The following is a 16,794-nucleotide window of genomic DNA, read 5'->3' as shown; positions in this document are numbered from 1 at the left end:
TTTTAAGGTCCTAGGTCATCGGTTGACCTTCCAGGTCAGGTCAATGACCCAAAAGGCGGGAAAATTGGGACCTGTTAGAACGTCGTAGTGTGGCTGCTATGGGGTTTTTCGGGGTGCTGATCACGAATATCATGCCAGTTTTGATCACAGATGATGTCTTCATTCATTTAGGCCAGGTCGGGTTAGGTCAGGTCAGGTCAACCAGTAGAGGTCCTGCCAGGTATTTGTAGTAGGTGTCAACCGCCTCTGACAGCCTCGTAACATGTTACGAAGGCACCAAAACTACTTTGTAAACGTTCATGTGGTTGCTTAATTCGAATTCAGCTCGAAAAAAACTGACCTAGAAACATGTCAAACTCGAAAAAGTGAACCGAGGTCACCAAAGATCAATGACCTGACCTGACCTTCAGGTGACCTTGACAGTTGACAGTTGACACCCACCCTAATGCATGGGGGCAACATCATATCACATGTTTGAATGCTTGAAACCACGAAAAGACTGCAAACGCGCTGCTAATGCGAGCCGACATACGCTGAATCGCGGTTCCGGCCAAACATGGTCTCGAAAAGTAGGTCACAGGTCAAAGGTCATTTGGGTCAGGGTCATGAAATTTTCAGGATGGGTGTTAAATTGATCAATGCGAGGGTACTGAAAGTTTCGTCGCGATCAGCCGGTTTTTAAGCGAGTTATTCGCGAAAAACCTTAGGGGGGTTGCGGGCGAGGTCATGTTTTGATAGCAAGACAGAAACAGACTTTTTTGGGTAGCCAGGAAATCGCATGCCAGAGCCTATTCAAATTCTTTTATAAAGCTATTTAAAGCTGAATATCTTATGACGAGAGCGGTTGGCATTTTTGGTATGCAGTGTTATTCATTGAGAACCGGTCGGAGCGTTTGAGTCTTTAATTTAGTGGTCGCCGCTTACTAATCATGCGGCATACACGCCGCACATAACCGCCAATGCTGCAACGTAGCTTAGATTTCGAAGTAAGCATTTAGTCCCACCCCACAAATTCAAAGAAACGTCTGCTAAACTTTGCTTACAAAAGAAAATATTGCAGAAAAAATGGCAGCAATTTTGCGACATTAACGACGTGCGAGAGACGTTTAGGAACTGTGTACTTCGAGCATGTTGAAATAGAAAATACTAAGAAGAAGCTATTCTGACGTCAAAAAACTGTCAGCTATGGATTATTTACAATCCTTTGCTTCTTAGTTACGTCATTATAAAGCTCAATTTTTCGACAGATTCACGATCGATGCTCCATTCATTGGTATTTCTTGACAGGAAACCGGTCCTATTGGTTGGATTTGGGCCGAGCCGAGTGCGCTTGGAGGCCAGCTGATCGCTGATCGTAGGTCGATTCTGGTGAGTTGAGTTGAATTCAGGACATTTGTTACCATTTTGCAACTCATTGGGACTTGCTGTGCATTGTATTTGTAAATTAATGCCCGCTGTTCTTTGTTCCACAGCTGAAGCTGGGTCTCCTCCACTGCAATCTTCATACAGCGCTACTCAAGTCGACACCCGTCCTGAAATCACCCTATCCTACAGCTGTTTTCTCATTGTAGATACCCTTTTGGTTACCAGGACAAGGAATGTATTGAGGATTGATAAGAAATTGTGACATTGTTGTGTTTTGCAACTTCCTGTGGGCTCCTGGTAGTGTAATTCACTTCCGATTTGTATCTCGGGATCCACTTTATGACAAATGAACCATTGAACTGTTATTAGTTTCGATGGAAATATTCTGAGCCTAGCCTGACCCTGAATTTAGCTCTTGCATTGCTTTGATAAGTTTATTAATAGAGTAATCCCCTCATTGCCATTACTGTGATTGACAGATGCGAGATGCATACCCTTAGTATGCTATATTAGTTTTGTTTATTCAAATAAAGAAAGTTAAGACATAATTTTCTATACAATTTGGGTTTCACTATTCCATCTATCCTCTGAACTCTTCCTTTAAGAATATACACTATTCTACCCCTTAAGTCATACCCTAAGTTCCTACTGAAAGACTATCACCATTGAAGATACTTACCACCATGGAAAGGTAAGTTGGATATACTAACATTCACCTTATTAGAGTCAGAACCCATTCCATCTTGGGCATTTGGTGTTGTTGCACTGATAGTGGTAGAAAGTGAAGACTTTGTATGCACTAACCAGTAACCACTGAGATATTTGCATAGATGGTGTTTATATGCTTTATCCATCTTGAGACTTGAAAGTTATATATATTTCTCAGGTGATTTTCATTTTATCTAGAGATAAGGGTACCATTATTTTACATTTAAACTAAACTTTGTCAAGAGCTCCTTGTAGCCATTAGGTACCTAGTTTTGATGGTTACTTTTAGCCTAAAGTGTATTCCATTTTCAATGCATCACTTTACCTTTCTTTTACTTCTGCCTCTCTATGATTAAGATTCAACTCATCAAATATGAGCTCTTGTTATATATAGCCCTCTTAGCTTTTGGTTTGACATGGAAAGCCATTTTAATTTTTTACATTCAAAGCTTCCAGTTATTTTTTCATTATTGAGTATCTTCACAGTTCACTAATAATATGCCACATGACACAAAACAGTCTACCTACCAAGTGCTGGTGTGAAAAGCATGGGTTTGCATAGTAAGAAAGTCAACAACATAAGAATTGGTTTGTTAGTGACACATTATGCTGACATCCTTGTTATTATACCCAAACAATGGGATCAGCTGACTGTACTGCAACATACAACCTGTCAAACCAGACAAGGCATAGAAGAGAGATGCATTTCTCATCCATAAAGTGAAAGGTATTCTTCATCCAGACAATTGCTTATGTGGTGTTTCTCATCCATGGCCTGAGATGAAAGGATGTCTGAGATGTCTGCTTAGATCATTTGCAGGATCTAAGCAGACATTTAGACAAAACATTTTCTCATTAGGGCTCAGCAAAGAGCATGCAATCCTTGATTTTTTTTTTGCAAGTGTGTCAGGTCTCACTCAATATTAGGTGAAAAAAGAATTGACAAAACAGAAAAAAGATCAAGGATGAGCAAAGGTGACAGAAGTGCCAGCCTTAAATGGTCTGGATAAACTGTCTGTTCGCATGAACTATGTCTGCCAGTGTGTCTTATCACTACCGGGATACTGTTTTCGCCTCATTGTTGTAGTTTCACCGTCCGTTCAGCGGAGCACGCATAGGGGGGGGGGGGGGTCGAACGGACCCCCTCGGTTTTTTTGCGAATAAGTCGCGTAAAAAGCGGCCGATCGCAACGAAACTTTCGGTACCCTCGCGTTATTCAATTTTACACCTACCCTGATAATTGCATGACCGTGACCCAATGACATTTGACCTATTACCTACTTTTCGAGACCATGTTTGGCCTGAATCGCGATTCGGCGTATGTCGGTTCGCATTACTTGCCACTTGCAGTCTTTTCGTAGTTTTAAGTGTTCAAACATGTGACATAATGCTGGTCCCATGCCTTAGGGTAGGTGTCAAGGTCACCTGAACGTCAGGTCAGGTCATTGATCTTTGGTGATCTTGTTTTTTCGAGTCTTACATGTTTCTAGGCTAGTTTTTGGAGCTGAATTTGAATTTAGCAACCATTAGATCATTTACGAATTAGTTTTGGTGTCTTCGTAACATGTTACGAAGCTGTCAGAGGCGGTTGACACCTACTACGAATACCCGGCAGGACCCCTACTGGTTGACCCGACCTGACCCGATCTCTGGCATAAATGCATGAAGATTTCATCTGTGATTAAAACTAACATGATATTCGTGATCAGCGCCCCGAAAAACCTCACAACAGCTTCTCTTTACGAAGTTCTTGCAGGTGCCGATTTTCCCAACCTTTAGGTAGGTAATTGACCTGACCTGAAAGGTCAACCAATGACTTAGGCTCTTAAAATTGGGTATCATCGGCTTCCTCACGTCACGGGCAACGCTTTTTTCTGCGAAGCTCTAGCTCGATCAGGGGCCAATCGGCAAGAGGGTCCAACCCTCCCCCCTCCCCTTATACGTTAGCGGCTGACGAAACACCAATACGGGTGAGGTTTAAAAAGGTTTTCGAGCCACGGTCAGTTTTGGAGGAATGGATTATCACTTTGGCAGCGGGATGCTGTTTCATTTCTTCAGCCGGCCCCGAGCTCGGGCTGAAGCGAAGCTCGGCTAGGCCCGGGGCCTGCGCAGACCACTCGTCCCAACTAGTTACCCGATTGTGAGGGAGAAGTCAATGCAATCCTGACTGTAGATGGGATGAGCACATCCTGTAATTGAACGGGAGACCTAACAAGGGTTTAACTAGCGCGACGTGTACCGGATGTGGCGCGCGGTGGCCGGCCGCGGTGTTCCGACTGGCCGCCCCCGTCCGTGAGTTGGCTGGCCTCTGACCTTACATCAGATCACGGCGGCGGCCCGTGAGCGCGCACGGCGCCCCGTCACGACCGGCACGCCTTCCTGTTGATGCCGCTGGCGGCTGGCCAGCGCGCGGTCGGCTCCGTACACAGCGTCAGCGCCGGCCGTGCATACCACCCTCCTTCCCAGTCCTCCCCCGGGGGAGAGAGAGGGGTGCTCGGAACGGAGCGCTCGTCACAGGGGCTCAGTCGCGGCGCGAGGCCCGATAATTCTCGGTAGTCTGCAGTCAGCGAGTCGCATGCAGCCAGCTAGTGGTGGAGGCTGGCGTTTGGAATGATGTGGAATCCAACACCAACACGACGGTCTTAATCATTCCGAGAAAGTTGGTGCCTGTCATGCTGATAAATGCTTATTTCATTATATATGCTGATTTGTAGCGTAATAGCTTCCTTTGTTTTTGATGTGCGTCGATCCAAATATTGGGTCAACTTTTAGAGGATAATAATAATGGAGACGATGACAGAGGATAATTGCTAACGGAGTGGTATATGCTTGACTGAGCTAGTTTATGGGTTCGTCAGAAATTGCTGAAAACGTATGCCAACGAATGTTAAAAAAAAAACGTAAGCTTGTACCATAGATCATTTCTCCTGGATAACCGTTGAAAGATTTTTTTTTTGACTTTTTGCGGATAAGTCGGCCTTGACATCTTGCATATTTCTAGTAGAAATTCGGTTTAAAAAAGTGTTTGCATTCAACAACATGCGATTTCATTAACGTGCGCAGCACGCTTATTCGAATTTATGAATATTGCACTTTTTTGGGGCCGTCATTTTTACGGTTTCGGCTGCGGTCCAGCTCCTTGCAAAATGTACCGCTTGCAGCGGATCCGGCTCTGCTTCACGGGGGCGTCGTTGTTCGTCGCTGGTGACGTCATGGTGATTTCAGTTCAACCCGTTACGTCAGTTCTGATCTCAGCTAGCTTAACCTCAGCTAGCATTGCAACAGCTGTCCCGCCTGGCCTAGACACCTCGTTCCAACATTCCATACTGCCAGGGTGCATTTCAAAATGATTTTATTTGTTTCTTTGTGTATTTCGTGGGTATATTGCTCATTTTGGGTGGAATGATTTCCTCGGTGAAAGAAGCAGTCCAAGGCAGTCAGATGATGCCATCTCAGGCGGAACTATCAATGAGTATGAGTGCAGTCATCTGCAGTCCTTCACCGCTGACACCCCCACCCTGGGGCTTTCCGAGAGGTCTGGGTCTCAGGAGAACGTCCTTGGCGGATGCATACCAATGTACTCGGCACTGGCGACCGGTGTCTGGCCGGCACCGGCGGCCGGCGCTGGCGGACTGTGTCGTTTTCCTGGCCTGGTAACCGGTCGGGCTGTGTGTAGTGGCTGGCAAGGCCGGGCTCTAATCACCGGGCCCTGGCGGGTCACGGTGATCGGACAGTTTGTCCCGCTCGACCCCCACGCCACCTGAAAATTACTCACCCGACCCATCCTGCCCAGTTGGTGGCTTCCCAGACAGACTAGGTGGCCTTGTCGCGGAAAAAGAGAAGGCCGGCGACTAGCGCTGACTCAGGTGCATTGTGCTGGTGCCATTTACCTCACTGCTGTGAGCCTTTTGGATATTCTTAGCTCTTTTTGGCAAACCGTCAAACGGCGTCGCTAGTAAATAAATTAGCATATTCAAGTAGAAGACCATTGAAGTTTTAGGGAAGCCGAGCTGAGAGCTGAAGCATTGGAGCAGCCGTGTTGCCAGATTGTCTGAAGGGACTATTGCAGTAATGTGAGCAAAGAAAGGGAGTTGCCGTATAAATTGAGAGTCTCGAAGCTACTGTAACGATTCGGAGCTGATGGTAACGACCCGCTGCAGAAAGGCTCTGGTAGCGGGCGTGGACACCCGTCAATTGGTGCTATCAATCAGGCTGATAGCGTCACATTGCCGCGCTGCCCTTATCCTGCCGCACCCTTCATGAGTTGCGATAAAACGAACGGAAATTATTGTTTGCTGCTCTTGATTGCAGTATCATTATGAGAGCATGCGATAACCGGTCATGGCATGGCTGACAGTTTTCTTTGAACACGCATTAATGTTGAGCCCGCGTCCTCGGCTTGTGCGGTGTCGATATGCGGCGTTTGGCCGGGTCGGTGTGTCGGGGGAGCGGCGCGGCCGGTGTGCCGCCGGGGCTGTCGCTGGCGGCGGTGACCGGCGCGGCCTTGGCGGCACCCCGGTCGGGACTCGGGACGCCACCGGCAGCACCGGGCCGTCCCGTTACCGGCCGGTCCTGGCCGCTCACGGAGCACGGTAACGGTGTCGGAGCTGTCGCCAGGCGGGGCCCGGTGCCGCGCGCTACCGTCCCCGGCACGGACCGGCGCCGTCACGGCCGCACCCCCACGGTGACCTCCGCTGGTGCCCGGCGGGGCCACGCTGGCCAGTCACACCGTCCACGTGTTACTGATTTTACTACGTTTGGGTTCTCGTATCAGCGATTGGTGGATTCTGATGTCTGGTCTGCAGGCCGATGTGCTGACGTGTTTTTGTGTTTTACTCGTGGTCCTGACTCCCGGTGCTGAACTTGTAGCTCCTTATTAGACGCTTACCAAATAGAATGTAGAGACGTTTTATTAGTGCCTCAGTGATTCTTGGCTCTAGAAACAGGACAGGTGCTGTGAACTCGTCTTCTATTTATGACACCTTTATCGCATCGCTGCATGGAATTTTCCACTGGGCCCTTCCCCTTCATACCGCTGCTAGTCCTCATTGGCGGCCCCAGCGGCCCATCCACTCACTCGGGTGTTTGATTACCGCGGACGGAGCCGCAGCCGAGCGACGCGTGTGCTAACGAAGGCTCACTTTGAAACGCTTCGCCGACTGCTAAACGAAACGATAAACAGTGCGCCGCAGCGAACGGGTGGCGGCTGTGTACGGGTGGCCATGGTGCCGGGCATCAGTGAGCACCAGAGCTGAGGTGGAGGAGGCACCGTGCCGCCGAGCGAGCGGAGCGCCCTCTGCGTGCTGCCGCGCCGGCAGGCGGAGCCACGTGCACCTGCCGCGCTCCACACCCAGAACGGCGCGTGACCCCGCGTCCTGCCGGCGCGCCGCGCTCGGCGCTGCTCGCGGCTAATCGGCGGCATTCCTAGCGCGGCCCGTGGCGCCACAAACGGCGCAGCCATGGCCGTCCGAGTGCCGGCTGCGCGGTCGGCGTGTGCACCGAGCGTGGGGTGGTGTGACGGGCGCGCCGCCGGCGGTACGGTGGCTGGTTACGTCAGCGCGCCTGCACTGGTGGGCAGGTGCGGCACCGGGGCGCTGCCAGTCACCGTCGCCACGTGGCGTGGGCGGTGAGCGGTCCACCCACGGCCTCTCCCCTGTGCGGTGATCTGGGGACCCTCTGGACCTCAGAGCCCTCGTGGGCGACGGACGCGGGAGAACCGTTTGCCCGGGTGCCGTATTGGTACTTCCTGCGGTGTTGGCCGCGCCATGAGAGGTTCTCCAATCGATGCAGCTCGGCTCGCCACCGCCGGCCGGCCGCGCTGGAAGGCCTCGAGTGGCGCCGATGGTGCTCGGCGCTGATGGAGTCGGCCGGCCCGCCCGGTCCCTCCCCGGTTTTTGCGCCTCTGTAGGGCTATCGGCCGACCACTCGGCGCATGCTAGCTCTCGTGGCGACTGGCTAAGTGGCGGCTGCCAGCGAGCCGGCGGCGCTCCCCGGCCGGCGAGTCCGGGTAGAGTTTTACAGGCACCGAGACCTGGCTGGTCTGTGGGCTATCAAAGCATTGGAAAATGTGCCAGAACTCTACCTGACATTGTGTGGGATGTCTTGCGGCCTGCGCCCACCTCAACAAATGACCTTGAAGTGGTTTCCAGTAACGGATACCAAATGTGAGTAACAACTCAAACAAGTAGCCGGCAACCAGCAAAAACGCGCCTTTATCCAGGAACCGTTCATCGCGTCTGAGATGAGCTTCTCTTTTGATACACCACTAAGTCTGGAGAGCTGGCTTTATCACACAATTATGTGGGTGATCAGGACTCCGGGAGTCCCTCTGTAGTAAGCTTTACGAAGAAAGATATCAGACTGAGAGCCACAAGTGGGATTAGAGTGGAGTGTTTTTGCGGTGTTATCTCATGTTCACGGGCACTTGTACGGAACACCTGACTCGCCAGCTGTTATCGGGGAGTTTTTCTCTGTGTGTGGTACTCGACGCCACCCTGTCTGAGTTTTCCGAGCTGGCGTGACCAGGTGCTATCGTGTGGCGGCGAGATATGTACTGCGAGGGGCCGATCGAGCGGCGGGAGGGGGAGGGGGAGCTGAATACCTGACTAGCGCCGCGCCGGACGCCCGGCCCGCCGGTGGCTACCGTAGCCGGTTAGGATCCAGCTCGAGTGTTCGGTCTCAAGGCTGTTCTGGTGATTTGGGATTAGTCAAATACCTGGGGAAGGAGAGGGGTGCGCTGGGTAAGAACGGGATTCCTAAAATAAACCGGGGGTATTGTGGCACTGTGGCGAAAACTGTGGATTTGAACGTCATCTCTTCTTTTCAATGGTTCTTCATATCAACTCTGGAAGCATGTAATCGTCGACGGCGATCTTAAATACACAATCGAGATCGATACTTTATATGGAAAACGTTCACAAATGGTCTTGTGTTGCCCTGGGATAACGACACTTACCTCCTGTTTAGTGATAACTAGTTCTCAGAAACCGGTCTTGTATTGAAACCGGTCTTATATTTCTCCCTGGATTTAATTTTGCTCACTACTCCCCCACAAGATGACGAGATTTATGGCCGCGCTGTCAGCGGCTCGGTCACGGCTCTGGCTCAGCGGCGTGTCGTGTCGCGGTTTTCTACGCCCCCTCGTGGCTCGTGGCTTTGTGGTGCAGCCTATGGTCGATTGCACACCGAGGCACTCTGTCCCGCCATGCTTGGATGCACCGAGCGAAACAAAGGCGTTCGCGTCCGCTGAGCTGTCGTGCAGAATACACATTGCTGATTGCTATCATGACTCGCTGGTGGACTGATTCACGGTGCTGGCTGGTTAATTGCGGCGGCTCGCCGGGTGTCTGACCGGGGGCCGGCGCCTTCCGACCTTCAGCCTCACCTGGCGATGGGTGGCGGCTCGTGACCTTCCCAGGACAGCAGCTCGTGCGTGCGTGCTGCGCGCATCAACACGGCTGCTCGCGCGCGCTCGTGCTGCTGGCTCGGGCACAGGATGGCCGCCGCCCCTGGGCCCGTCCAGCGCCGGCCGCGGCCGTCGGCCACCCTGTGCCGGCGTGCCCTGAAGGTCGCCGCATTCTTGAGGCCGCGTGAGTCATGCTACTACGGTCGGCGGCGCGCCGTACGGTGGCGGAGCGGCGGCCGGCGCCAGTCGCCGCCCCGCACTGACGCCGGTGGGTCACGCGCGCGCCCGCTCCCAGTGCGCTCTGCCGAGCCGGCCCCGTACCGCCCGCGCCTGTGACCGCGAGAGGCCGCGCTTACAGCGCAGCACGCGCCCCGCTGGATCGCCCTCGTCACGTCCGCACGGATCCCCGGCAGGCCAGCCAGCACAGTAAGCAGCCGGGGAAGGGTGACGTAGCCTATTCCGGGACGGAGATGTGATGGCATATGACTTTATCTTGCTGTTCCTACTCACGCTTCAGGATTACTTCGTGCCGTGGTTTTATGTCTAGTGTAGTTTTATCACTGAATCCTTTTCCTCTGTTTCCTGTAGTTGCTTTCTTTGTTCATTCACCTTCCGGCTGCCATCTTACAACTCTGTTGGCAACGATGGTGTGAACAGTCAGTATGATTGATCGAGAAGTTTCGTCGTATGTCTGCTGGACTGCTTAGCAGGATTGAAGCTGAGACTCAGAGTTTGGTCTAGGGCATGTGATATCTCCACCACTTCAGATAAAGTCATTACCGACTGATGTTTTGTCGTCAATTTTATCAACGAATAGTTTTTCACTTGTGAAGTGCGATCCTATGAATGGAATTAAGTGGCATAGTATTAGACATTTGCTTTTTACGTCTATACATACGGCTAATATGGCGTGTAATGCATTACAAGATGTGATTTCGGGCTAGCTTGGATTTTTATTGAAAGCAATCATTCGATATTACCTGTAGTCTACACGGCAGCACGGATTGGTACGATGAACACGAAAGGAATGGAATGAGCTTCATTTAGTGACATTTTTCAACTCTTTTATGAGCTACCTTCAGCTGTCTCGTGACCTTGCCATCCCACTCGGTGTAACTTTCCCTACTATTGCCATAAAATGGAGTCTTTGTGTAACGTACCACCTCCATGGGGTGGAGCTGACAGCTTTATTGCCCACCTATAAAAATTTTATCGTGTGGTTCTTGTTGGGTCTACTCGATTTGAACGCTCGGCGACCACTTCGGGCTTTTGTGACGATGCGATGAGCTTACTGAGTTGAGTCGCTACTGCCAACTCGTGAGTTTGACACCGGTCCGGCCCGGCCGCGATGCAAGCATGAAACCCACTCGTCCAGAACCCTTTGTGATGGGGGCTGTGCCGCGTACCATCCCGATCTGTGTGGACTGGCGGCGGACTCTCAGTTCCAGACTGGCGCCACAGTGAACAGCAGACACTGCTGGCCGACACATGAACGGACTTGTCTCAGACGTCTGCAGTGGAGGCGTTGGTCAATGGATTAGTCATCCCTGCCCTCCTTGGTGGACAATGGCGCTTTTATATTGTGTTTTCATAAATCATCAACAGGCCTACGCCCAATGATAGGTGATGTCATGAGTTTTGGTGGGTGTCTGCAGCTACTGTCAGTTGCTCTATTTATAACGTTTTCCTCGTCACCTGGGAATCACCGATAGTGGGCCTCGATTTGAAATAAACTAAATAAACGAGCGTCCATTACACTAAACCGGTTTTATATATGCTCGCAGGTGGACTTAGCTGATACCGTCCTTGCCAAGCTCCATCGGTATGTTCTAGGCTGGATTTACAGTTAGCCGTGGGGCCCAAGGCCGTCTGTCGGCGCTGAGTGTCTGTCGAGCGGTAACACTGCTGACTGCTGACCACTATCGGGCCGGACGGTGACGGTGTCCCGTCCCCTCCTACACAGCACGGGCCGACAGACCGGCCGGCCCCGGAGACGGCCACTTTTTATGGCGCCGGACGACCGCTCGCTCCTCAGCGGCATCAGAGAACCTACTTAAACCCATTTGCACCCGGCGATGGAGCGGTGAATCGCCGCTATATATATAACCTACCGCCCACCGGCTCAGCTGGGGTGGGACGGCCATTTGCCGGTGTGCTAAACGGCCTCCTGAGTCCGTGACGCAGCCATATTGGCAAGACTTTACACATCTTCCTTTTACGCCAGTGTTTGCATAGATGAACAGCCACTCAGACCCTGGTATGCGTCATCATTACATTGTTGGTTGGAGCTGAGCTGTTTAGTTTCGAATTCTTGGCATTCGTCAGAACTGGTGTTCGGTGCAACACTGACTGACCTCGGATGGCCTTCGGACGTGCCTGGCAGTACTGATGGCGTGGGTACTCTGCAGACCACACCTGTGTTCGGTCGCCGCCAACCAGCACTGACTGTCACGTGACCAGACGATGTAGTGAGGTGGGCGCTGCTGTATTTTAAATTGCAATCCATTATGTCTGCATCCCCATGCTACCATGAACTTTGCGACAGTTATTTGACATTCACCATTTCTAGGAATGCCAAAATGTCATTGTTTCAACTACGGTCGAAATGTCAGAGTGGGCTGTCAATATTGGTTACGTAACAGCGCTGAATGCTTCCTATTTTTGTGTGAGCGGTGTTATGCGCCGTGCCCGTTCGAGTGACCCTGTCGGCGGCACCCTGCCGTGACCCGCGGTGACGGGCCCTCTGATCCGGGCCCGTCCCCCGCCGGGAACTGGGCTATCTCCTCGGCCATCTTCAGCGGCCGAGAATGGACCGCCGTCGATAACCACCGACAAGCTGATGGACATTCCTTCACTCTTTGTTTGCCGCAAATGGTAGGGCTGGTATAATGAGGGTCCGTCCGGAACCAGTCGGCGACGAAGTGCGGTGTGTTGTTGATCACAGCGGCCCCTCTGCTGTTGATCACAGCGGCCCCTCTCCGAATGTGTTGGGTGCATTTTATAGCCGCCTTTGCGAGGGGGTGCTTCTCAGTCCTGCAGTGGACCGACCAGTCGAATACCGAGCCTCTGCGTCAGACAGCCTCTTGGCCGGTCTGCCCGAGCGAAGGCCGGCTAGACGGCACGTATGCATGGATTGACATAAGCCTTCCACATATGGCGTGGTGATTACGACTTGTACTAATATTTGTGAAGATTGCTGCTTCCAGGATCAGCCCGTTCTAACACCTGCAGTCATTACGGTTCCAGGCTACACCGTGTGTTTTGACTTGTTGCCAGCAAAAACGCACACGCCGGACGGTCTACTCCGTACGCTCGCACAGACGAGGGCACGTGTCACTGGCCGTGTATTGTGCCCGGCTGGTCTGATCCAGCGGGCATGTTGGCGCTCCCTCCCCGTGTCAGTACGCACAAACACAGTGCCAACGCCTACTCGGCGCGCTCGCGTCCCTCGCCCGCCCCTGCTCGCGCCGGGTACATGTTCTCACTCCCCTGTCTGACACATGCCGACAGCGGCTGACATGTCGATCTCTGTCGGTGGCCTCAGCGAGCGATAGCTGTCGGCTCAGTGAGCGGTCCCGCCAGCTGCACTCTGTTGCCCGCGAGCTGCACTGTTTTAACAGAAATCCGTCGGTACGCCGGCGGAACAGCGTACATACAGCGTGCTGGGTGTTGCCTGCAGCTGGTCTGTGTGTCTGTCTGTCTGTCTGTGCCGCTGCACGGGATTCATGTAGATACCGTTGCAATACTAGGGTGAATCCCAGGCAGCGATAACACGTATCCACTCGGTACGTATGACGACATAGACCCGTGACGGCCCGACCTGCACGGTACAGATCCCGTACGGGGCGGGCGGCCGTTACTGATAGCCGTATCGGCGCGGCATCGCCGTGCGCCGGTGCGACGTTCCGTGCTCCTGCCGTACCCACCCCCTCCCGGTGCTGACCGGTGAAAGGTCAACTGGCCGATACGGTGGTCGGCGCTTCCGGCCCACCCACGCGCTGGTGGCTGCCGCGGTGGGCCGGTAGGGCGTGCATGGCAGGTTTGGAGTGCATGGCGACGTGGCAAGCAGGCATGGTAGAGGGCAGGACAGGCGGAAATGGTAGGCGGACAGGGTGGTCAAGTGAATGAGTCGACACTCGACAGGCAACGAATGGCTCAGTGGCCGAGCATGCTGATGCAGCTGAGAATAATGTGGAATGATACCGGTCAACTTTCGCTCTTTTGTATAACTTTTATGAATAAAACTTGTCGCATTTCATCCATATTCTGAATATTCATTTTGTATCCTTGGTGGCAGCTTCAGAAACATGACCTCTGTTTTCATTTAGTCTGCTTATTTGGTCGCTGTTACTACGGCGTTTTTCTCGGGCCATTGATGCGTCGTCCGCTCCGGGGATCATATGTTTCCGCCGGGGCGGGAACGCCTATCGACCTTTTCGCTCAGCGTTGCGTCAGCTGCCTCCTGGGGTCGGGCGCGGTGCGACGTTCGCCGGAGCCAGAAGTGCAGCGCTCACGGCAGCGTCGGGTGACGTCTCAGACAGCGCCGGTGATGTAACGCTTCCGCCGGTCGATGGCGCGCTGTCGGTGGAGTTGATTTCCCGGCGCTCAGTGCAGTTAATTTTCCGGCAGCCGCCGGCCACATTCTCGGCACGCCCGCCCGTGTGTGCCGTGCTTTGTGCATTGTGCACGCGGCGCGCGTCTGATTGCAGCGGCCGCCCGGACGGGGTTTGCAGAATACCAACGGTCGCCAGCTGGCGGTCAGCGCGGAGCGCTCGGCCAGCGCCGGGTGTAGTCACGCGACTCTGTCGGTCACTCTGTGTCCGCGGCGGGTCACGCGACGCGCCCACCACCCGCAGGGACCCGCCAGCACGCTGGAACGCTGTTCCGCGGGTGGTGCGGCCGCCGCGGACCCGAACATTCCTCCGATCGGAGATAACTTGTATCAGCCGACGTCCGCCACGCCGTCCGGCCGGGCGGAGCCAACCGTGCAACCTCCAAAAGTCGCTCGGCTATTCTGGGAGCTCGCCGAGGGCCGAACCTGTTCTCGGCGGGTGTAAACGAGCCCGACATACCTGGCAACACGGCGGTGGGCAGGCGGTGGGGCGCGGCCGGCGGCCACGTGAGTGGCGCTCACACCGCCGCCGGCTGGGGGGTGCGCGAACCTCTTATCACCGGCCCGTACCCTGGGCGCAGGGGTCCGACGCTGGGAGTGACATACGTTCTATTCAGCGACTTTTCGGGTCACTAAGCGGTGGTTATCTATCAAGCAGTGGTCCAGTTGGGAGCTGAATCTGGTGTAGTGGAAAGTTTTGCTCTGGGCGCTTCCTTATTTGACTGAACGGTATTTGTGGAATTTCCGCTGGTAGTTATCCCGCTTCACTCCGTTCCTGGATCATCATCCCACGTGGTGCAACACCGGCGCTTGTCCCCTGCCGCCAGCGCCGCGCCGCCGGGCGCAGTGCAGCACCTGTTCCTGGCAGACTGTCCAGACGGGCACCTGTCGACTGCGCACCGGCCCGGCCCGCCCGCTGCACAGCAGGCTGTCTGGATACAGAGTCCGCCTGCACCGAGTGGACGCGGTGGTGGGCCGGGTGGGATGTGGGGGTAGCGCCCTACGACGTACCGAACTAAAGGATGGCTAAGGGACAGCTTAAAGATTGGCTGATGCTATGCTGTGGTGTTGTGTTCCTCAACTTGGGTTTGAGTCGCGTGGGTCGACGCGTCACGATAGGTAGCCACTGACCGCCCTCTGAACTCTAACATTCACTGAACAGGAGCTGCCCGAGCCGAAATGTAAACTGGGCTGCGTTTATCGCGCGGCCGCACGTTACCTGGCCTGTCGCTGTGATACCGAGAGCGCTGACCGGTGCTGACGGACGCTGACGGCGTTGACGGACGCTGACGGACGCTGACGGACGCTGACGTGGTCCGCGCTGCTGTGGATGCCGACCCTGCTGACTGCCGACCGATGACGCAGTTTCAAACCGCTGACACTCGTATCAACACGTCTTAACACGTCGACACTTTCGTCATTCGAGACAAGTAATCGGCATCTGCTGGCCTGCCGAGACCCGTGCAGTCGTCTGCCGAGCAGGGCCTCATGCCCCCCCCCCCCCGCCCTCAGAGGCTTCCCGTTTCGCTAATGCTCCGACCCACTCAGCCAAGGCGGGCGATATCTCGTCGACTGGCGACCGTCCGCCATCTCCCGGCGGTGTTTTTTATTCCGGCCGGCCTTCGAGGTCTTGTTACGACTATTCTCGGACTGTTTTTGTGACACGTTTTTATGGCAAACAGGTGCCTGCAGCGTGGTGGCACATATTCATGTTTTTAGCGTGTGTGCCCGGCCGTTGGGACGGCGCCCGCCGCGCCGCCCAGCGTGGGCGTACCACGCTGCGCCGGACCGCCGCCCCGTTACGGCCGCCCATACTCAGCTACGCGCCGCAGATCCCACGTAGTACCGAGAAATTCCCAGCGAACCGACTCCAGGTATCCAATTAACGATTCACAGACGGTGAATGGGAGCACAAACGAAGCACCTGCGTACCGGCGGTGTACGCCGTCTCTGGAACACGCCAGCCGACCCCCCGCGACTGTCTGATCTGCCGGACCCTCTCCGGAGCCTTTGTGGACGCCCCAGAAGGGTGCGGCCGGCCGGCGGCACTCCGACTTCGTGTCGGCGGCGCGCCGTAAGCGCGGCCGGCCATTGTGGCCAGGTGTAGCGGCCATTGTGGCCGGCCGGCGCTCCGGCCCGTCGGACCACCGCCAATTACGGCCGGCATTCAGCGGCCGCCGTTCGCCGCCGCCGCCGCCCCGCGGGGGCTCCCGGACCGGCGGACCGGCCGGCCGCCGCGGGATCGGTCCGAACGTCAAACCCGTCTGGCCCCACCGAGATTGGTCTGCTCACGGCGTGGTCCCGCCGAAATTGGTCTGTTCACGGTGTGGACCGACCGGGATTGGTCTGTTCACGGCGTGGGCCCACCGAAATTGGTCTGGTCTCGGTCTGGTCTCACCGAGATTGGTCCGTTCACGGTGTGGCCCCACCGAAATTGGTCTGGTCTCTGTGTGGTCCCACCGAGATTGGTCTGGGCCTGCCGTGACCCTGTCCACACCTATGACCGGCTCATGGGGTGGAGCTAGGAGTGTCATGTCTCAGACTCGGCTGGCTCCAAGCCAAAAGTCCCCAACTGAACGTGAACTCGGGCTTTCACTGTAAGTACTTACTGCTCCGGGAAGCCGCCCGGTTACGCCACAGTACAATGCCGTTTCAAGTGTCGCGATGTGTGTATAATCGTCGAGGCTGGTGGCTCATGAAGTAT

At 54.4% G+C, this 16,794-nt stretch overlaps 1 protein-coding gene across 2 annotated transcripts in view; it reads left to right on the top strand.

Annotated features, from left to right (window-relative positions):
* The first annotated feature begins 1,198 nt into the window (after positions 1-1,198).
* LOC122392073 (WAS/WASL-interacting protein family member 3-like) overlaps positions 1,199-16,794 on the top strand; it is a 33,354-nt gene continuing 17,758 nt past the window's right edge. Inside the window, exons 1-2 of one of the 2 annotated variants that reach the window (XM_043386572.1) lie at positions 1,199-1,368; positions 1,473-2,056. The gene's annotated coding sequence lies outside the window, so the exon portion shown is untranslated. Of the gene's footprint in view, positions 1,369-1,472; positions 2,057-9,737; positions 9,905-16,794 lie in introns of those variants that run through there. The other variant, XM_043386573.1, reaches the window with a different exon arrangement.

The sequence above is a fragment of the Amphibalanus amphitrite genome, unplaced genomic scaffold (assembly GCF_019059575.1).
Source record: "Amphibalanus amphitrite isolate SeventyFive unplaced genomic scaffold, NRLGWU_Aamphi_draft 000467F_arrow, whole genome shotgun sequence".
NCBI lineage: Eukaryota > Metazoa > Arthropoda > Thecostraca > Balanomorpha > Balanidae > Amphibalanus > Amphibalanus amphitrite.
Note: the sequence above shows the minus strand (reverse complement) of the source record. Positions and strands in the feature narration are given on the sequence as shown.